Source organism: Monodon monoceros, unplaced genomic scaffold, assembly GCF_005190385.1.
Source record: "Monodon monoceros isolate NGI ecotype Baffin Bay Population unplaced genomic scaffold, NGI_Narwhal_1 Super_Scaffold_21, whole genome shotgun sequence".
In the NCBI taxonomy this organism is placed as follows: Eukaryota; Metazoa; Chordata; class Mammalia; order Artiodactyla; family Monodontidae; genus Monodon; species Monodon monoceros.
In genome coordinates, this window is record NW_021703778.1 from 67215360 (window position 1) to 67235529 (window position 20170).

General features: G+C 40.7%; 1 protein-coding gene across 8 annotated transcripts in view; it reads right to left on the reverse strand.

The window, feature by feature from the left end:
- CSNK1G1 (casein kinase 1 gamma 1) overlaps positions 1-20170 on the reverse strand; it is a 152406-nt gene that overhangs the window by 40570 nt on the left and 91666 nt on the right. The window contains exon 1 of one of the 8 annotated variants that reach the window (XM_029237454.1): positions 11907-11993. The exons of the other annotated variants lie outside the window; for them this stretch is intronic. The gene's annotated coding sequence lies outside the window, so the exon portion shown is untranslated. Of the gene's footprint in view, positions 1-11906; positions 11994-20170 lie in introns of those variants that run through there. 8 annotated transcript variants of the gene reach the window in all.

Sequence of the window (20170 nt, forward strand, 5' to 3'; positions counted from 1 at the left end):
TTGGAGGTATGCCCCTTTGAGATGACCGAAGCTCCAGAAGCCATCTAGAACCATCAGATACCTTGAAGATTTAACATAGTACCAAGATGGATGGAGCAAAATTAGAAGAACCCATCCCTGACAGCTATGAAGCAACCACACTAATGTTGGGCTTCCCTTCCCTCTGGACTATTTTAATCCAAAAGAAAAATCAATCTGGGACTTCCTTGGTGGTCCAGTGGGTAAGACTCCGGGCTCCCAATGCAGGGGGCCCAGGTTCGATCCCTGGTCGGGGAACTAGATCCTGCATGCGTGCCACAATTAAAGATCCCATGTGCCACAACTAAGACCCAGTGCAGCCAAAATAAATAATAAATAAATTTGAAATATATATATATATATCTCATGTAGCTTTAAAAAAAAAAAAAGAAAAATCAATCCCTACCTGACTGAACTACTGTTATTTGGATTTTTCTTTTTAACAACCAAATCTAAGCCTAATTAATAAACATACTATTCCTTTACTTGGTTAAATTGCAAATCTAGGCACAATATCCTTCTGAAGTACAAGCTAAAAGTCAGACCTGTGTAGAAATATAATATTGGCATAATTTTCTAGACCTGCTGCCAATACTTAAGGATCAGTTTAAAAATAAGACAGATGATCATCTTGTTCTTGACAATCTTTGGTACCAAATCTAGGCATCTCTTGTCAGAAATTTCCATGTTTACAAAAAAGTCCCAAAAGCTTTCTGGGTGATGTCTATAATTTTTAACTGTGAGTAATGTCACTCGTAACTCCTGCCTAGTAACTTCAAAGATGCGAGGAGTTCCTGCTGGCTGCATTATTGCTCCTTTTATTAAATACTCTGAATCTCACAATACTCTGTTGGGCTTTGGGATGCTCAAGACAATTTCTAGATTACTGAGTGGCCTTGAGGCTTTTCTCAAAGATGGACTAGGTCCAAGATGCTATTGTAGAAAGAGCTCAAGTCAGAGTCATGGATTTGGTTCTGCTACCAACTCTGAAAATTCTTTCACCTCTTTGCTCTTTTTCATCTGTAAAGAGGAGGGGTTTAGACTGGTTCTCTTTTATTTTTTATTTTTTGGCCACGCCGCGTGGCATGTGGGACCTTAGTTCCCTGACAAGGGATCGAAACCTCACCCCCTAGAGTGGAAGCGTAGAGTCTTAACCACTGGATTGCCAGGGAAGTCCCTAGACTGGTTCTCTTTTAAATCCAAAATTCTTATTATAGCTAGGATTTCCTTCTAGCTACCTTCTAGGTTCCTCTTTGTAAAGCCATAGCACCAGTATGAATGAAACTTGTCTTCATGTTATATAAAATATGCATAGTACAAATTCAAATGTAGCTTGTAGTGGTAACTGGTAGTGGTACTCAATTGAAAGTGTGTCTATTAGAAATATCTCCAAAACTTTAGAAAACAGATACAGTGACTTTACTTCAAACCTACCAAACCAGAATTTCTAGTAGTGGATGTAAGCATAGCTCCACAGGTGATTCAGAAGTGCAACCTAGAGGGTAGAAATAAAGGGCATTGCTTTGCTTTATGGCTAATATATTATGAAGACTCAGAAAACACTGACAGACTCATCTGTTTCAGAAGTTCTCTCACATCAGAACAACTGGACTCAACACCTACTGAAAGGAATCATTTTAAGGCTATTTGAAAGACCTGTTTAGAGTTTCTTAGGTATTACAGAAAATGTGCTGCTGACTATAGAAGTCTCTTTGGGAGATGTGGCCTTAATTTATTAGAACTGTCTGTACAGATAAAGATGCCCACACAAGTTCCAATCTGTGTCTGGTTTCACACATGATTGCCCCAAAACTGGCCAGTGCTGGTGGTGAACAACACAGACACAGGCCCACTAAGAAAGTCTGCCTCTTTGGTCAGAGATTACTGTACAGTAATGATTTATCACCTGGGCTGTATTTAAATGAGAAATCCTGTATATTATGTTTCACACTACTTTTGCAGAGCCATCGCTAATCCATTGTTTAGGAAATTTTAAATTAATCAACATTATGGTGGAACTCCTTTAATAAGACTGGGGATGAGGGCAAAGCCTTAAATGCAATAAACATGCTGAAAACAAGGTACTTCCTGCAAATAATTTTGAGGTAAAGGCAATGAAGTGGGGGAAGTAGGCAATGTAGATATGCACTGAATTCTTTAATCCATGGTATTTCAGAAACTAAGGTACTGTTATACTCTCTCATCTGCTCTGAAAATAAAAGCACTTAGTTAAGGTCTCCCTCCTAAATTGGTCAACTGCATAAAAGCTTGAAAATTAAAGAAGTAGATTCCAAATTCTCCTCTTCTGAAGGGTTTCCAACAGATTTCATTATATTACCTTTAGCCACAGGTTAAATCTCTCATAAACCAAAACTGCAAGGTTCTATACACACTGTACAAGTTACAGTGTATATTTTCACAGGGAACTATGAAACAGCTTTTCCATCCATCAATAACATATTCTTATAACTCCTGCTGGACATATGGCCCACATATATCAAATTGCACAGAACAGGAAGCGAGATGTATAACACTACAGCTAATTTTCAGTCTGTCATAAATTTAACTTGGGTTAAACACACCAAATCAAGGGTAACGGCTTCTTTATCATCCAAGCTGTTACCTAAAAAGATTCCATAATGTATTATGAACAGTAACTACTCTAAGTAGAGATATTTTTAAATACACATCAGGCTGAGAACTGAAATAGAACCACCTTGAAGCTTTTGGTAATTTGATCACATTATTGCCTAATAATTAGCCTTTCATTATTTTTGAAAAACTAAATTACCTAGATGTGAAGCAAACTCAAATAAGTCCCATACCTACATTGATACCTGGATGTAAAAAAATAACATCATATAAATCTTTCTATGAAAAAATAAGTATATACTGATGATGACTGTATTCTAAAGTCAGGGCTTTAGGAAAAAACCTTTAAGGACATAATGACCTTGGCAATTCCCTTCTTTTATTTATACAGTTTGCTTTTTAATTTTTAAAGAAAAGAGGAGAGTTTTTCTCCAAAGTTAAGCTGTCCTTGGTCCCATCAATGGTAGTGGCTTTTAGCACAGCTACTGGATGTTCCTTAGTGTTTATGAGAGGTCAGGGAATTACTGACACACAGGGAATTATCACCAGGGGTAATAATAATAATATTAAATAAGTCCACTTAACAAGAAAGCAGAAAGAACAGGCAGACAAACATGATAATATTCCATAGGAAGAAGTGAAAAGGGAAAATGAAAGCATAGGCTTTAAAACTCAGAAAATAACTCTATAAAAACAATGCATTATTACAAAAATATGAGACAATACATGTGTTTGTTTCTCTTTTAAAAAAAGAACAGAACCCCTCTCATTTCTCCGACTCTGAAAAAAATGGCTTTTTACAATAAGAACCAGTTCAACATATGAATCTACTTCAACTAAACTGCTGATTTAATAACAGAAACAGCTAGACCCAAAATTAAAGAATCAGGATTACTTTGCCTTACCTATAATGAAAAATGTTTTACTACTGTCTTGTTCACTGGCCTCTTGGGAACTGGAATATCACCAGACATATGCTCCTAACATGAGCTCAAATTTGTATAGTGGGAGAAGAGAAGGTGAGGAAAGGCAGAGCAGAGGAATAATCTCACATTTCCGAGCCAGAGAAATTGAGCTTTTACAGTTTCTCTATTACATACACACATAATTACAAAGGCCTTAAGCCTCAAAGCAGGTTCAAAGTTTTGTTTATCCAAAGGAGTCAGGAAAGAAAGTCCAAGATAGGACATATTTCTTCTGCAGCAGATAGCATCAAAGATAAAAAATGTTTTAAAAGTGTGTTGTGTACTGGGGGTGGGATTGAAGGGTAGGGGACCCTTTCTCTTCTCCAAAAGACTAACAACTCAGCTCAGAACTGGTAAATTTATAGGATAAAAAAAAAACCCAATCTCTGAAATTTTACCACTTTGTCCCTGTGATTAAGTTATATAGACAGGGTCTCCCTGGTGGTGCAGTGGTTAAGAATCCGCCTGCCAATGCAGGGGACGTGGGTTCGAGCCCTGGCCCGGGAAGATCCCACATGCTGTGGAGCAACTAAGCCCATGCGCCACAACTACTGAGCCTGAGCTCTACAGCCCGCGAGCCACAACTACTGAGCCCACGTGCCACAGCTACTGAAGCCTGCGCGCCTAGAGCCCGTGCTCCGCAACAAGAGAAGCCACGACAATGAGAAGCCTGCACACCAGAACGAAGAGTAGCCTCCGCTCAACACAACTAGAAAAAGCCTGCACACAGCAAGACCCAACACAGCCAAGGGAAAAAAAAAAAAAAGTTATATAGACAGACTATCTACTGAGCTTCAAAAGCTGAGAGATGATCAATTCTTCTTAACACACACCTGAACAATAACAACTAAAAAGAAAGCTATAGCAGGCATTTAGAAAGAATAAGAAGAAAAAAAATGAGATTATTCAAAGTACAGTGAACCTCTTCCTGACAATCCTGCCCCACTCCCATTACACTTTCTTTGTCCATGTATCTGCCTTCCCTATGAACTAAGAGAAGCCTGTTTGAAGGCAGTGACTACTATGTGTTAATTATGTTTGTATATCGGTGCCTAGCACCAGTCCAAGCACATGGCAGATAAGGGCAGAATAAGTACTAAGTAAATAAATAAATACAATTCAGTGAAATTGACTTGAGTTTTCTATTTGGAACACACAATATTTAAACCTCAAAATGCTAATATACACAGAACAAAACAAATTAATCAGATTTTAAATGTGTGGGAATGCTAACATAATTGATATTTCTGAGTAGTTCTTATTTGGATTTCATGGGAATGATATTTAAGAAGTTCTGTTGGGTAAGCCACCAATATGAAGATTCCAAGTAATTCAGAGTTGTAGTATTTCTACATGGACTTTCTTCTGTGTATTTTCTTCCATGACGGTTGTATATGGTATGTGCAGTTATGTCTTTGCTGTTCCCACATGCAGGTGAACTATTTATAATTATTCATTTTAGTGAATAGTACTGAAAAACATACACACAAACAAATGTAAACGTCTTCCTATCTCTCAATAAAGCACCTGCCCATTCAAATAGATTAAATGACCAACGAAATTAGCCATCTAAGTTGTCTAATGTGCAAAGGAAGTCTGATGACATCTTCCTATCCTTTTCTTCTCCCACTCCATTTTTAGACACATTCTTTATTTTGGTCCTGTCTAACTTGGAATTATATGGTCTTTTCTTTACATACATAGCCCTTTTCCATCTCACTTCAATTTCACAGTCATCCTATGAACAAAACAGGGAAAATACTAATGACTCCATTTTACATATGAGATAGAGACCCTGAGAGACATCGTGTGACCTTTCCTAGCTGACAGGGTGCCCAAGTAACACAACCAGACCTCTCAACTCCAGAATCACTGCTCACGTCGCTATACTAAGCTGCCAACATTCTCTGCCTTCGTTCTTCTTCCCTTTCATTCATGTGGTTGCCAAAGTTATTCTCTGTGCTCCCTACCCCACTTCTTCCAAACCACATGCCTTTTTGGTTACCATTATCCTTCCAGGATATAAATCTGCCACCCTACTACACAGGCAGATTAATCTGGTTAATCTGTCCTACCCACCTCCTTGGTTCCCAATATTTATTTTTGGCTGTGATGGGTCTTCGTTGCTGCCCACGGGCTTTCTCTAGCTGCAGCGAGCAGGGGCTACTCTTCACTGCAGTGCGCGGGCTTCTTATAGCGGTGGCTTCTCTTGTTGCACAGCACGGGCTCTAGGCCCGAGAACTTCAGTAGTTGTGGCACATGGGCTGGTAGTTGTGGCTCGCGGGCTCTAGAGAGCAGGCTCAGTAGTTGTGGCATTTGGGCTTAACTGCTCTGCGGCCTGTGGGATCTTCCCGGATCAGAGCTCGAACCTGTGTCCCCTGCATTGGCAGGTAGATTCTTAACCACTGCACCACCAGGAAAGTCCCAATATTTTTATATCAGTTACCTGAATACTATTTTACAGTTTTTGCATCATCTGTCCATCTCTCTATAGTTTTTTTAAAATTAATTAATTTATTATTTATTTATTTTATTTTATTTTAGGCTGTGTTGAGTCTTCATTGCTGTGCGTGGGTTTTCTCTAGTTGCAGCGAGTGGGGGCTACTCTTCGTTGCGGTGTGCAGGCTTCTCATGGCGGTAGCTTCTCTTGTTGTGGAGCACGGGCTCTTGGTGCCGCAGGCTTCAGTAGTTGTGGTGCACGGGCTCAGCAATTGTGGCTCACGGGCTCTAGAGTACAGGCTCAGCAGTTGTGGCGCACAGGCTTCGTTGCTCTGCGGCATGTGGGATCTTCCTGGACCAGGGCTCGAACCCATGTCCCCTGCATTGGCAGGCGGATTCTTAACCACTGTGCCACCAGGGAAGTCCATCTCTATAGTTCTTGATTTGTCAATTCCACTTCCTTATCTGGAATGGGGGCCACCTGGGACATTACTTTTTTAAATTATAAATGTGATATATACTAATTTTAAATAAATACAATAGCAAACCAAAAGCAGTACAGAAACATATGAATAAAAAGTATTCATATCCATAATAGATGATACACATACACATAATTAAAAATACTTTTCTGCAACTTCATTTGTAATTTAATATTATATAATGGACATTTTTCCTTGTCAACACATGTATGCACATCATTCACTTTAAAAGTTACATCATATCTCCCCCTATGATGTATCACATTTAAGTTTTCCTGTACTGATGGACATTTAGGTTATATCTGTATATTTGTTATTAGAAATAGACATTATAGTGAACAGCTATTGCTTTTGCCTGACACGCATCCTTTCTTCCTTCTTCTGATAACATCTTACTCTTCCAGCAGGAAAGCACCATTCCTTCATTGTTACTACATGTGGTTAAAGTGGGGTCAAGCCATTTCGCACTGCCACCCCAAGGATATGACTCAAGCCAGATTAATTAGAGGATTCTATCCTCCTGCCCTGGGGAACTGGGTCAAGGATAGGAGCTTGAACTATGTCGGTACAATGAGAGTCAACTCTGGGCCTTTTTGAAACTATAGAGAAGGAGGAGCGATTTTCGTCCCCCTCGATCACTAAACTGGAAGGAGCTTAGCCTGAAGCTACCAGAGACAACCACATGAGAACAGGTAGACTACTTATCTGAGAATGAAACCAACACAGATAAAGCAGAGCTGAGAGAAGCAGACAGACAAGTCTACCACAAACCTGAGGACCAAGGACAATGTGGGTCCTGGATCTGGCTGGCCTGAGGTGAGAATCCTGGACTTCTTAGTCCTGTGAGCCAAGAAATTCTCTCCCCAACCCCCACTCCCTCAATTAAGTGAGCTTGAACTCTATCATTTGAAAATGCAATGTGTCTAGACAGATATGCATACAACACTGCAAAAAAAATCCTTGTGCCTACATTTTGGGGCATGAATACAAATGCATCTTGAGGGTAGATTCCTTGAAGAGGAAACGCTGAGTCAAGGGTCATGCACATTTAACATTTTAGTATATGTTGCCACATTGCCAGTTCTAAATCCTCTCTGGTCCCTGGTCTGTTCCCGGTGCTGGGCTTCTTTTCACATTTAGTACTACCGTCCTATTACTTAAGTATCCAGGCCCATAGAGTATTTAAAAATGTTTTCAGAAGCTGCCTTGACTCATTCTTCTCAAAGCCCCAGCACTAGGTTACCTCCTCTCTTACACGTAGCCAGCAGCAGCATGTTTGGAGGAGTCTCCTAGGTTGTCAAAATTATCATTGATATTTCCAAGTCAGGAGAATCCTTCCTCCCCCATTATTTGTTCAACACTACAATAAGAAATTTCCACTCAAAGCATACTTGCATCACAAAAGTCTATTGGCCATAAACTGCTTTACAGTTTATGAAGTGTTTTTACATAGGCCTTCCCATTTAATCCTAACAAGTACATATAGGAATTACTATTCTCATTTTATGGGTAAGGAAATTCATTTGAAGTGACTTGCTCAGGTCATACACTGAGTGGTAATAGCCAAGACCTAAAACCCCACTTCCGCCTCCAAGTTTCAGGCTCTTTTCTTTTTGCCCGTGCTGTGCAGCATGTGGGATCTTAGTTCCCCCACTAGGGATTGAACCCTGCGCCCCCTGCGTTGGAAGCACAGAGTCTTAACCATTGGACCGCCAGGGAAGTCCCCCAGCCTCTTTTACTATACCACATACACCTATCTGCACCCTGAAGTCCACGGATATCTAGAGTGGCAGCGAGGACTACTGGGTCACATTACTTTCATAGGAGATTAACCAATTTAATAAAGATTCAGCAAAACGTAGTCTGTGTGTGAACCTAAGGGACAATCACAAGATACTGATGATGTTGATAGGTTATGAACTCAAGTAATAAAGAAAGAGTAATTTTTTACTTACAGAAGGCACAGGTAAGATTCTATCAGGAGTGCATTAGTAGTATTTTTCTAATACAAATGCCAATCTTTAAATTAAACCTAATAAATTAAACATATCATTAGGAATTCAGAGGGCAACCTGGCATATGTTTAGATTAATACAGAAAGTATAAAAAGCAGATAAGCATATGTTTTCATTAACTTTGGACCCATTTAACAAATTTTTCCCAGAAGTCTCCTTATTGAAAAACAAACCCACTAAAGCATACTGTCTAATCATAGCACAGAAGCAGAGTGTCCCCTATTATTGAACTCTCTTAATACTTAATACCCTTCCTTAAGCATCAAAATAGTCATGGAAGAGTAAAGTACCAAGTGTCACCCTCATTTTCTGAATGGGAAAGTAGAGGTTAACTGGATTGCCACAGAACTGGTCAATGGAACAGATGCTATAGCCTGCCATTCTTTCCTCATCTGAGCCTTCACCCAAACACCTCTCCAGTCAGAACAGATGTGACTTGGTGGAAAATTTGAGATGACCTTATAATTCTGGTCACTGAGGAGGCATGAAGATTTCCAAGGAGGCATGAAGACTTCCAAGGAGGCAAAGTGAACTTACTTATCTTGCTGATTTTCACTTAATCTAAGGAATAAGTGCTGCAATGTCCCTGCTTCCAGTTTCAAATTCATTTAAGTTTAAAATGTCTGGTGGCCAGTTTGTCCATTCATCAAACATCACAAGTGAGAATAGAGTGCCAAGGGAACAATAAAGAGAAGCATATAACCTTGACTGAAGGGATTGGGGACGGCTTCACAGAAAGCGGGGGTTATAGGCTGAGTCCTGAAGGATGGTTAAGAGCCGATTAGGCTGGAGTGTGGGGAGAGGGAATAATCTTGCAGGCTGAGGGACCAGCAAGCATACAGGTAGCTCAAAGCACAGCGGCAAAAGCAGGGTAACAGCTCTCCGAAATTACAAAAACTAAGACTATTTTACTCTCACCTGGAGTTTCTTTAAATTCTGAACCACCTACTAGTTAAGCAACTGTCTCTAAAAATTATGGCAAAGGCCATTAACAAAGTTGAAAAGGCAGAGATAGATGTCTGAGTAAATAAAAAGATCAAAAGAATGAAGAAAAGGAAAAATAAGGATTTTATATGAGTATTATACACCCATATTGCCTTAGTACATCTTTAATAACAGAACTAAGTATACACTAGGACCTTAGCATTGCCTTATAACAGCACTAATAGAAATATAATGCAAGCCATGAATGACAACCATGGATTTAATCTAAAATTTTCTAGAAGTCACATTTTAAAAGTAAAAAGAAACAGGTAAAATTAAGTTTAATAACAGATTTTATTAAACTCATATCTAAAATATCATCACCTCAACATGTAATCAATTTAAAAATTATTGAGATTGCAAAACAGAAATAGAGTCACAGATGTAGGAAACAAACTTATGGTTACCAACGAGGAAAGGGGGGATGAATTGGGAGATTGGGACTGACATATATACACTACTATATATATAATAGATAACTAATGAAAACCTACTGTATAGCACAGGGAACTCTACTCAATGCTCTGTGGTGACCTAAATGGGAAGGAAATCTTAAAAAGAGTGGATATGTGTATATGTATAACTGATTCACTTTGCCGTACAGCAGAAATTAACAAAACATTGTAAAGCAACTATACTTCAATAAGAATTTAAAAGAAATTATTGAGATATTTTACATCCCTTTTTGGCATACTAAATCTTTGCAATTCAGTGTGTATTTTAAATTTACTTTTATTTTATTTATTTTTGGCTGCATTGGGTCTTTGTTGCTGCACGCGGGCTTTCTCTAGGTGCAGCAAGCGAGGGCTACTCTTTGTTGCAGTGCGCGGGCTTCTCATTGTGGTGGCTTCACAGGCTCTGTGCACGCGGGCTTCAGTAGTTGTGGCTCGCAGGCTCTAGAGCACAAGCTCAGTAGTTGTGGCACACGGGCTTAGTTGCTCTGCAGCATGTGGGATCTTCCTGGACCAGGGCTTGAACCCGTGCCCCTGCGTTGGCAGGCAGATTCTTAACCACCGTGCCACAAGGGAAGCCCCCAGTGTGTATTTTATACCTAGAGCACATTCAGATTAGCCACATTTCACGTGCTCAGTAGTCACATGTGGCTAGTGGTTCAGCTCTGTGAGGAGTTATGAAAGATATAAGTGAGGCTGACTTACATACAATAATGGAGCAGACAAGAGGTTCTGTACTTAGCAATCTGTATGATCCCGACCAAGAAGCTTTCTCCAGCCCATAACCCTCTCCTTCCTCTGAAACTCTCTAGAACTGCTGATTCTGCTTACCTGGAGCCAATCACAGGTTGTCTCCCTCTTAGAATGTAAGTTAGTGGGGGCTTCCCTGGTGGCACAGTGTTTAAGAATCCACCTGCCCATGCAGGAGAAATGGGTTTGAGCCCTGGTCTGGGAAGATCCCACGTGCTGCAGAGCAACTGAGCCCGTGAGCCACAACTACTGAGACTGTGTGCCACAACTACTGAAGCCCACGTGCCTAGAGCCTGTGCTCCGCAACAAGAGAAGCCACTGCAATGAGAAGCCCGCACACCGCAACAAAGAGTAGCCCCCACTCGCCGCGACTAGAGAAAGCCTGTGTGCAGCAACGAAGACCCAACACAGTCGAAAATATAAAGTAAATAAATAAATTTAGAATGTAAGTTAGGGGCAATGCCTACTCTTATTCACCACTGTATCCCCAGGGCTTTAGCTTAGACCAGTACTTAACCCAAGTAGGATGCTCAGTGAACACCTCTTTAATAAATGTATGAACAGACACATACCTGCCTCTGGGCCTTAGCTTATTTTATTCTTGGAAAGCTTTCTTTACCCTTCTATTTGAACATGTTCGAGTAAATCATACCTCTTTTTGAAAGTTCAGCCCCATAGCTACCACCCTCTTTAAAAAGCCTTCCCTGTTTCCCATAATTAGAAACCATTTTTCCCTTCAGAACTTCCATATAATTTTATATGTAACTTAAAAAAATAAGATTCCACACATTCTGTGTGCGTTATAGTTACTTACATACCTTAGTGAGCTCCTTAAGAGTAGTACAACAATGTCTTACAAAAAACATTATGAAAGCTCAATAAACATTACATTTTCCTTCCAATGGGCAGTGACCATGTTATTTATAACTCTGTGGCCCTCAAATTACTCACCGTAGTGCTATGGACACAGCTGATGCTGAGTTCTTGCTAGTGAAAACTTCATCTCCTTGCACTATGACTAAAGTAATTATTAGTAAGAGACTCTACAGGTTGGTAAGAAAAGGTGAATTAAAGCAATATGAAGCATAAAGAAAGAGGAAAATGGAGAGAAAAGTTAAAAGTGTGTCAGACTGTTGAAAGCACAAAAGAGTGCAGAGGTGTACAGAGCTGACAAACTTCTTTTAAGGGGGTGGAATACAAAGCACTTACTTAGAAGTCATTGAAAGATGAAAATATTGGTCACAAATGTTAAAACTTGATCTTTGGGCTTCCCTGGTGGTGCAGTGGTTGGGAGTCCACCTGCCGATGCAGGGGACTAGGGTTCTTGCCCCGGTCCGGGAGGATCCCACGCGCTGCAGAGTGGCTGGGCCCGTGGCTGCTGGGCCTGCGCGTCCGGAGCCTGTGCTCCGCAGCGGGAGGGGCCACAACAGTGAGAGGCCCGGGTACCGCAAAAAAAAAAAACAAAAACAACTTGATTTTTTTGTTGGTTTTTGTCTTAAGTATGCATATAGATACTTTATATTCTACAGATACAAAAGGGCTTAGCTAGCAACTGGATTATCATTTTGATAACAGATGTGAGGCGTTATCTATCGTCATGTAGTCTGTTACTGGAACTTAAGGAAAATATTCTCTCTCACAATGGCACTGAGAGATACTGGAAAGGAATTCACTGAGTTTTAATACAAGACAGTAGATACAGGCTTTCACCTTCTCATAACCCATAGGAATAATTCACTTCAACGACTCATCTCTTTCATTCCATAGTACTCCACAGCTTTGGCGATGCTAAATGCTACCTTCTCTCTTAATGATTAACCTTGACAAACTATGAGTTAAGGAGGGGGAGTGACTGAGGGCTGTGGTCAGTCCTATGATGGTCACTGAGACTTCTGCCTCTGCCCTCCTTCAAAAAGCATTCTCTAAGGGCAGCCACTAAGCTATTCTTAATGTCTGAAGAATGGCTTTGAAGACATAGAAGGAAGAGAAACATGCAGGTACATAGTAAGAGAGATGTGAGTAAAGACAGAAAAGTAAAGTATGATCAAGAATTAAAGAGAGAAAATGACATCAGAAACTTCAGGGTCTGTGCAAACTTATAAGCAAGCTTCCTCTGACAGGCTTTGGTGCTTGACCTTTTCTAAACCTTTGCCTGCATAAGCACTATAATGGTTTTCTGGAACTAATCACCACACTCCAGCCCAGGCCACGTACATATAAGTTACTTGGGTCTATTTTGGAACTCTGCCTTCTATTTTTCATGAAGATCCTTAAAAGAAGTCAAAATTCAAATAACAAATTCTGCCTTCACACTGAGCAAATATCTCTAACAGTTCTGTACTCTGCAAAACAACGCACCGAAAAGGTGTCAGTACTTTGTGTAACTGTGAGGTGCATGCAGGCCACACAATTTCTATAATAAACTCACAACTCCCTATTTGCAATTAAAGGAATTACTGGCCCAACAAGTCTTCACCAGCCAAGTATCTAAAATAAAAGTGGTGCTTTTTTTTTTTGCAGGAGAGAGGAATAAATTTTATGTACATAATTAAAGATAATTACTCTCTATGCCTCATGTGACTTAGAGCTGTTTGAGAGTTTTAAGGAGCAGAGAAAGGTCACAAGGGTTTGGCTCTAACAGATAAGCAAGTCTCTCACAGCATTACATATGAACTTTTATGTTTATATTTCACGATACTATAGAGTACATTGTTAGCCATAACATGATAAATGTCCCAATGCTAGAAACTATGGAAAATAACACAAAGGACACACAACCATAGAATTTATCCTAGTCCAGAAGTGTGCTGAGTGTTGAGTTTCAGAAATATCTGTTCCTATTTATGGCTAACTACTGTAGCTAGCTAATAAAGGTTAAAAGTCATGATGTTTTGTCCTTGGAAGAACGGAAAGGAATTCATAGTGCTATCACGACTAAATTAGCTCCATCAAAGACCAGCAAACTAGTACGGAGTATGACAATTATGCCTTTACAAGCCCAGCAAATGAAACAATCCTTTCTATTTTTGCTTCACAAAATTTTTGCTACAGATTGGATTTACGCTGTAAAATCAATAGAAGCATTTAAATGTCCTTTTAAAATGTTTTCTGGACAAGGTAGGTAGATTTGGAAATGTACACACATGCACACACACTCTTTAAGAGGAAAAGATGAAAAGCACAACACACTTTCCCTTGTCTGAAGTTTGCTCCATATACTGTAAGACAGAGTTTTGTTTTTAATTTATTTGGCTGCGTTGGGTCTTCGTTGCTGTGAGTGAGCTTTCTCTAGTTGTGGCGAGTGGGGTCTACTCGTCATTGCAGTGCACAGGCTTCTCATTGCGGTGGCTTCTCTTGTTGCGGAGCACGGGCTCTAGGCACATGGGCTTCAGTAGCTGTGGCGCACGGGCTTGGTTGCTCCGCGGCATGTGGGATCTTCCCGGACCAGGGCTCGAACCCGTGTCCCTTGCATTGGCAGACAGATTCTTAACCACTGCGCCACCAGAGAAGTCCCCCAGAGCTTTTTTTAAAGATTGAAGTATAGTTGATTTACAATGTTGTGTTAATTTTGGCTGTATAGCAAAGTGATTCAGTTATACATATACATACATTCTTTTTATATTCTTTTCTGTTATGGTTTATCATAGGATATTTAATATAGTTCCCTGTGCTATACAGTACGACCTTGTGTTTATCCATCCTATATAAACTAGTTTGCATCTTTTAATCCCAAACTCCCAATCCATCCCTCCCTCACACCCCCTCCCCATTGGCAGCCACAAGTCTGTTCTCTATGTCTGTGAGTCTGTTTCAAGACAGAGATGGTTTTCATATACCCATAATGGGCTCTTGCTACTGACTCACCAACCCAAGCACACTTTCATATTTAGGTTCTTCTCCCTGAGAGGAACAACAGTGACACTGGTGCTGTTCCTTCTGCAAAGTATATCCAAATATACTCCTCGTCCTTTACCCAGTGGACAGGACTTTAACTTTTTTGTTTTTTTTGTTTCTTTGTTTGTTTTTGCGGTACGCGGGCCTCTCACTGTTGTGGCCTCTCCCGTTGCGGAGCACAGGCTCTGGACGCGCAGGCTCAGCGGCCATGGCTTACGGGCCCAGCCGCTCCGCGGCATGTGGGATCTTCCCGGACTGGGGCACGAACCCGTGTCCCCTGCATCGGCAGGCGGACTCTCAACCACTGCGCCACCAGGGAAACCCTTTTTGTTTGTTTTTAATATGAGGCTTCTGCTGTTGCCCTAATGTTTATTTATTTCAAATATGCCACTCATGCTGAAAGGAGCAGGTCCTTCAAAGGGTGAAAGTTTGGCAGAAATGGCTTTAAATTCATCATTCCAGACTCTTCTAAGTATGAGAAGCTCTGTCTCTCTTAACACAGGCCCAAAGCAGATTTTTCTCTTAAGATTATTCTCTCCCAACAAGCGTATGATAAGTACAATAAACACAGGCACAATCAGCGTGAAAGAGGGAGTTCTTTTTCTGGGAGTACTCACTGCCCTTTGCCAGGACATCACACGGTTGTTGTTTTCAGGCTCTACTCCCCACTTTGAGAATCTCAAGATGCTGAACTGTCTTAAGGCAAAATGTTTTGCTTTCTAGCAACGGTTACATGAAGAGAAAGAAAAGTATGGTCTGTGAGTCCACCATTTTCTTGTCACACTGTCAACTGTCTTCTCCCAGTTCTTAAGCCACATTCTTAGAGAATGTGCTCTATGCTGAGCGGTGGAGTCCATGTGATCCTGCGCACCCTTATCACAGCATTGGGACCAGAACTGGAAGGCTGTTCCAAGCTAAGTCAGCTGGTCTCTTTCCTAGGAACTTGCATGCTTTTTGGCCACGCCATGCGGCATGCGGGATCTTAGTTCCCCGACCTGGGATCAAATCTGTGCCCTCTGCATTGGAAGCGTGGAGTCTTAACCACTGGACGACCAGGGAAGTGCCAGAGCTCGCAACTGAGATACAGGACTCCAGTCAATCTCTGCTGTGCTTAAATGGAGAAGGGCTGCATAAAAGGCTTTTTTCCACCAAATGTAAGGAGATGCAGAGAAGGCTGGTAACACATAGCAGATGAAGAGGGCTAACAGAAGCCAAGGCATAAGATTTTATGCCCCTAAGCAGAAGGAGGGTCAAATATAGTGTCAGAGTCCAGAAGAGTTAGACAGAAAGACAGGGACAAAGAGCAGTTGTTTTGGTTCCTAGAGGCTTTCTAAGTGCTTTGTTTCAATCCCTAGTGAGACCTGTATATTTCCTTCCTTGGTTCCATGATATGTCCCTATGATTTTTCAGTAAATTCTCCTTTAGAATCATAGCTAATTGGAATAGATTCTGTCCTTTGTAATCAAATGGTGTTTACCAATACACACACATAACTGTTCCTCTTGCTCTTCTATAACCATCACTTCCTAAACACTATGTGCAAGACACTACACTAGATGCTTTAGGGAGAGAAGAAAAAACAAAGATAAGTAAGGCACAGACACTCTCCTTAGGGAGCTTACAGATAGAAAACAGAGAGGCAAACAGCTAACATAGTACTAGGTCAAGTCTTTCATAAAAATTAGCAAAAAGAGTGAGACATGGAATGGCATAAGCATCAAATCCACTTACTTAAATTTCATGATATATGCTTGGCCAAAAAAAAGTTTAAGAAATAAAAAAACTACCATATTTTGAAGATGCATACCTTATTACATAAATTCTGCAGCACTGTATATACTAAACATCCATACCATGCATATTTACTGAGTATGATCATATACACAAATCCAGTTAGACTACACTCTATACGCCACGGGCAATTTGAGAGATTTTTCAAGGCTGACTCTGATTATGTGTGATTTTCACCTGTGTGCCAACTTTAGCTCCTAACCTCAAATAAGACTATGCTGTATTTAACAGTTGGTTTCCTTAGAAAAACTGTCACCCTTGAAATCCTAGCATTATATATTTTTTGGCTGCGTTGGATCTTCGTTGCTGCGTGCGGGCTTTCTCTAGTTGCAGCGAGCGGGGGCTACTCTTCATTGCGGCCTTCTCATTGCGGTGGCTTCTCTTTTGCGAAGCACGGGCTCTAGGCTCGTGGTATTCAGCAGTTGTGGTTCGTGGGCTCTAGAATGCAGGCTCAGTAGATGTGAAGCACGGGCTTAGTTGCTCCACGGCATGTGGGATCTTCCTGGACCAGGGACTGAACCTGTGCCCCCTGCATTGGCAGGTGGATTCTTAACCACTGCGCCCCAGGGAAGTCCCGAAATCCTAGAATTTTAAATAGGATACCTATAAACTAGTATATAGATGTGAGGTATGATCTGTGACAGCTGGTGGTGGTCTAGTTATTGACTGATTTTTAGGTTATCCCAGCAGCTAACTGAACTGAAATATGGTGTTCTGAGAATTATCTTAGAATTTTGAACAAAGCCTCTATACTCAAATTAGGCTACGAAGCTCCTATAGTTGATGGTGCCTCAATACAGGAGACATGACAAACATAGATGGGCCCCAGCAACTTATTCTCTAACATTTTTTACTATCTGCCTAGAACTGTTTTCAATATCTTCAATATTTCAACTGTTTTCCAATCATAATATTCAAATTGACATTTAACTCATTTATCCCTTTAGTATCTCATCTCTCAAATCCATATTGGATAATAAAGCTAAAAGAACCTCAGCACTGTTTGAAACTTACACCTTCCCATTTGATAAACAGACCCCCATCTTATATTTAAATCAGAAAAATTTGTAATGAAAATATATACATAAAAAGATTAAGGGGGGCCTTCCCTGGTGGCGCAGTGGTTAAGAATCCGCCTGCCAATGCAGGGGACATGGGTTCAAGCCCTGGTCCAGGAAGATCCCATATGCCGCGGAGCAACTAAGCCCGTGCGCCACAAGTACTGAGCCTGTGCTCTAGAGCCCACAAGCCACAACTACTGAACCCACGTGCCACAGCTACTGAAGCCTGTGCGCCTAGAGTCTGTGCTCCTCAACAAGAGAAGCCACTGCAATGAGAAGCCTGTGCACCTCAACAAAGAGTAGCCCCCGCTCACCACAACTAGAGAAAGGCCGCGCACAGCAACGAAGACCCAACGCAGCCAAAAATAAATAAATTAAATAAATAAATATTAAAAAAAAAAAGATGAAGGGGGACTTCCCTGGTGGTGCAGTGGTTAAGAATCTGCCTGCCAATGCAGGGGACATAGGTTTGAGCCCTGGTCCCGGAAGATCCCATATGCCGCAGAGCAACTAAGCCCGTGCGCCACAACTACTGAGCCTGCACTCTTGAGCCCACGAGCCACAACTACTAAGCCCACGTGCCATGACTACTGAAGCCCGCGTGCCTAGAGCCCGCGCTCTGCAACAAGAGAAGCCACCACAATGAGAAGCCCCTGCACCACAACGAAGAGTAGCCCCCACTCGCCACAACTAGAGAAAGCCCACGCATGGCAATGAAGACCCAACGCAGACAAAAATAAATTAAAAAAAAAAAAAAGACTAAGGAAGTACACATGAGAATAGTAGTTGTGAGTAGAGAGATTAAATCTTTCTTTTATGTATTTTTCTAAACCTTCAATGATATTAGTTTTCTCCATAACTTAACAAAATAATTTTTTAAGTGAAAAAAAATTTTTCCTTTGGGCAAGCTGCACACAGATAGTTGTAAATTCCTTCTTTAAAGTTACTCTCTTTTGGGACTTCCCTGGTGGTCCAGTGGTTAAGACTCCGTGCTCCCAATGCAGGGGGCCTGGGTTCGATCCTGGTCAGGGAACTAGATCCCACACACATGCTGCAATGAAGATTCCACATGCCGCAACTAAGACCCAGCACAGCCAAATAAATATTAAAAAAAAAAAAGTTACTCTCTTTTTTAGGTAGCATAGTAAGAGATCTAGAGTCTTATCTTTTCTGAACTATAACTGTTGAGAGAGGAGCCAAGCAATAAGTTGACAAATTATGACAACTGTTTCAATGTGATTGTGCCCAAATAATTTTCTACCTGCTGATGGGCCATTTATGTATGAAGATGTGCACTACTACAGCCACTATATTTATGAGAACCACACATAATTCCTACCTTCAAAAGGCTTAAATTCCAGAACTTTTGCCAGGCAGTTCTTGGATGCTCTAAGTTTATAGGTAATAGTGAATATACATGTCTCTGACTAGACCAAATCCCTGTAGAAAAAATGTGGAGGACTTCATTCTAATATCTTGAATTATTCATTCATATCTCTATTCTGCTTCCTTAATACAGTTAATCAAGAATTGCTAGCATAAGCAAATAAAGAAGAGGCTGAGATCTTGAAGAGGAGAGTGTACCCATAAAAGAAAGAAGCTGCCACTTAACTTGGTGATCTCACTGCCAGTGAAATCCTGCTGGAAGAGTTTATATACTGAGATTTCATCAATTTGACATTTGTTGAGTCTCTTCTTTGGATTAAGTGATATGCAAATAATACTATAATGAATAAAAGATGCTTCTCACCCTTAAAAAGCTCACAACCCAGGGAACCCTCCTTACATTGTTGGTGGGAATGTAAACTGGTGCAGCCACTATGGAAGACAGTATGGAGGTTCCTCAAAAAAACTAAAAGTAGAGTTGCCATATGATACAGCAATCCCACTCCTGGCCATATATCTGTAGAAATCTATAATTCGAAAAGATATATGCATCCTAATGTTCACTGCAGCACTATTTACAATAGCCAAGACATGGAAACAACCTAAATGTCCATCAACAGATGAATGGATAAAGAAGATGTGGTGCGTATATACAATGGAATGCTACTCTGCCACAAAAGAGAACGAAATAATGCCATTTGCGGCAACATGAATGGACCTAGAGATTATCATGCTGTGTGAAGTAAGTCAGAAAGAGAAAGACAAACAGCATATGATATCAATTATATGTGGAAGCTAAAATATGACATAAATTAATTTATCTATGAACAGAAATAGACTCACAGACATAGAGAACATACTTGTGGTTGCCTAGGGGGAGGAGGGTAAGGGAGGGATGGACTGGGAGTTTGGGATTAGCAGATGTAAACTATAATATATAGAATAAACAACAAGGTCCTACTGTATAGCACAAGGAACTATATTCAATATCTTGTAATAAACCATAATAGAAAAGAATATGAAAAAGAATGTATAACTGAATCACTTTGCTGTACAGCAGAAATTAACACACATTGTAAATCAACTGTACTTCAATAAAATAAATGGAAAAAAAAAGTTCACAATCCAGCAGCATATTACACTGTGAAAAGTCCACAGAATGAGGGATATGGCTCTCTCTCTGTAAGTTCTCTCATTACAGTGCCTCAAGGCTAGAATGTTAACTTCCCTGGTGGCTCAGTGGTTAAGAATCCGCCTGCCAATGCAGGGGCATGGGTTTGAGCCCTGGTCCGGGAACTTAGTTGCCGAGCAACTAAGCCCGTGCACCACAAGTACTGAGCC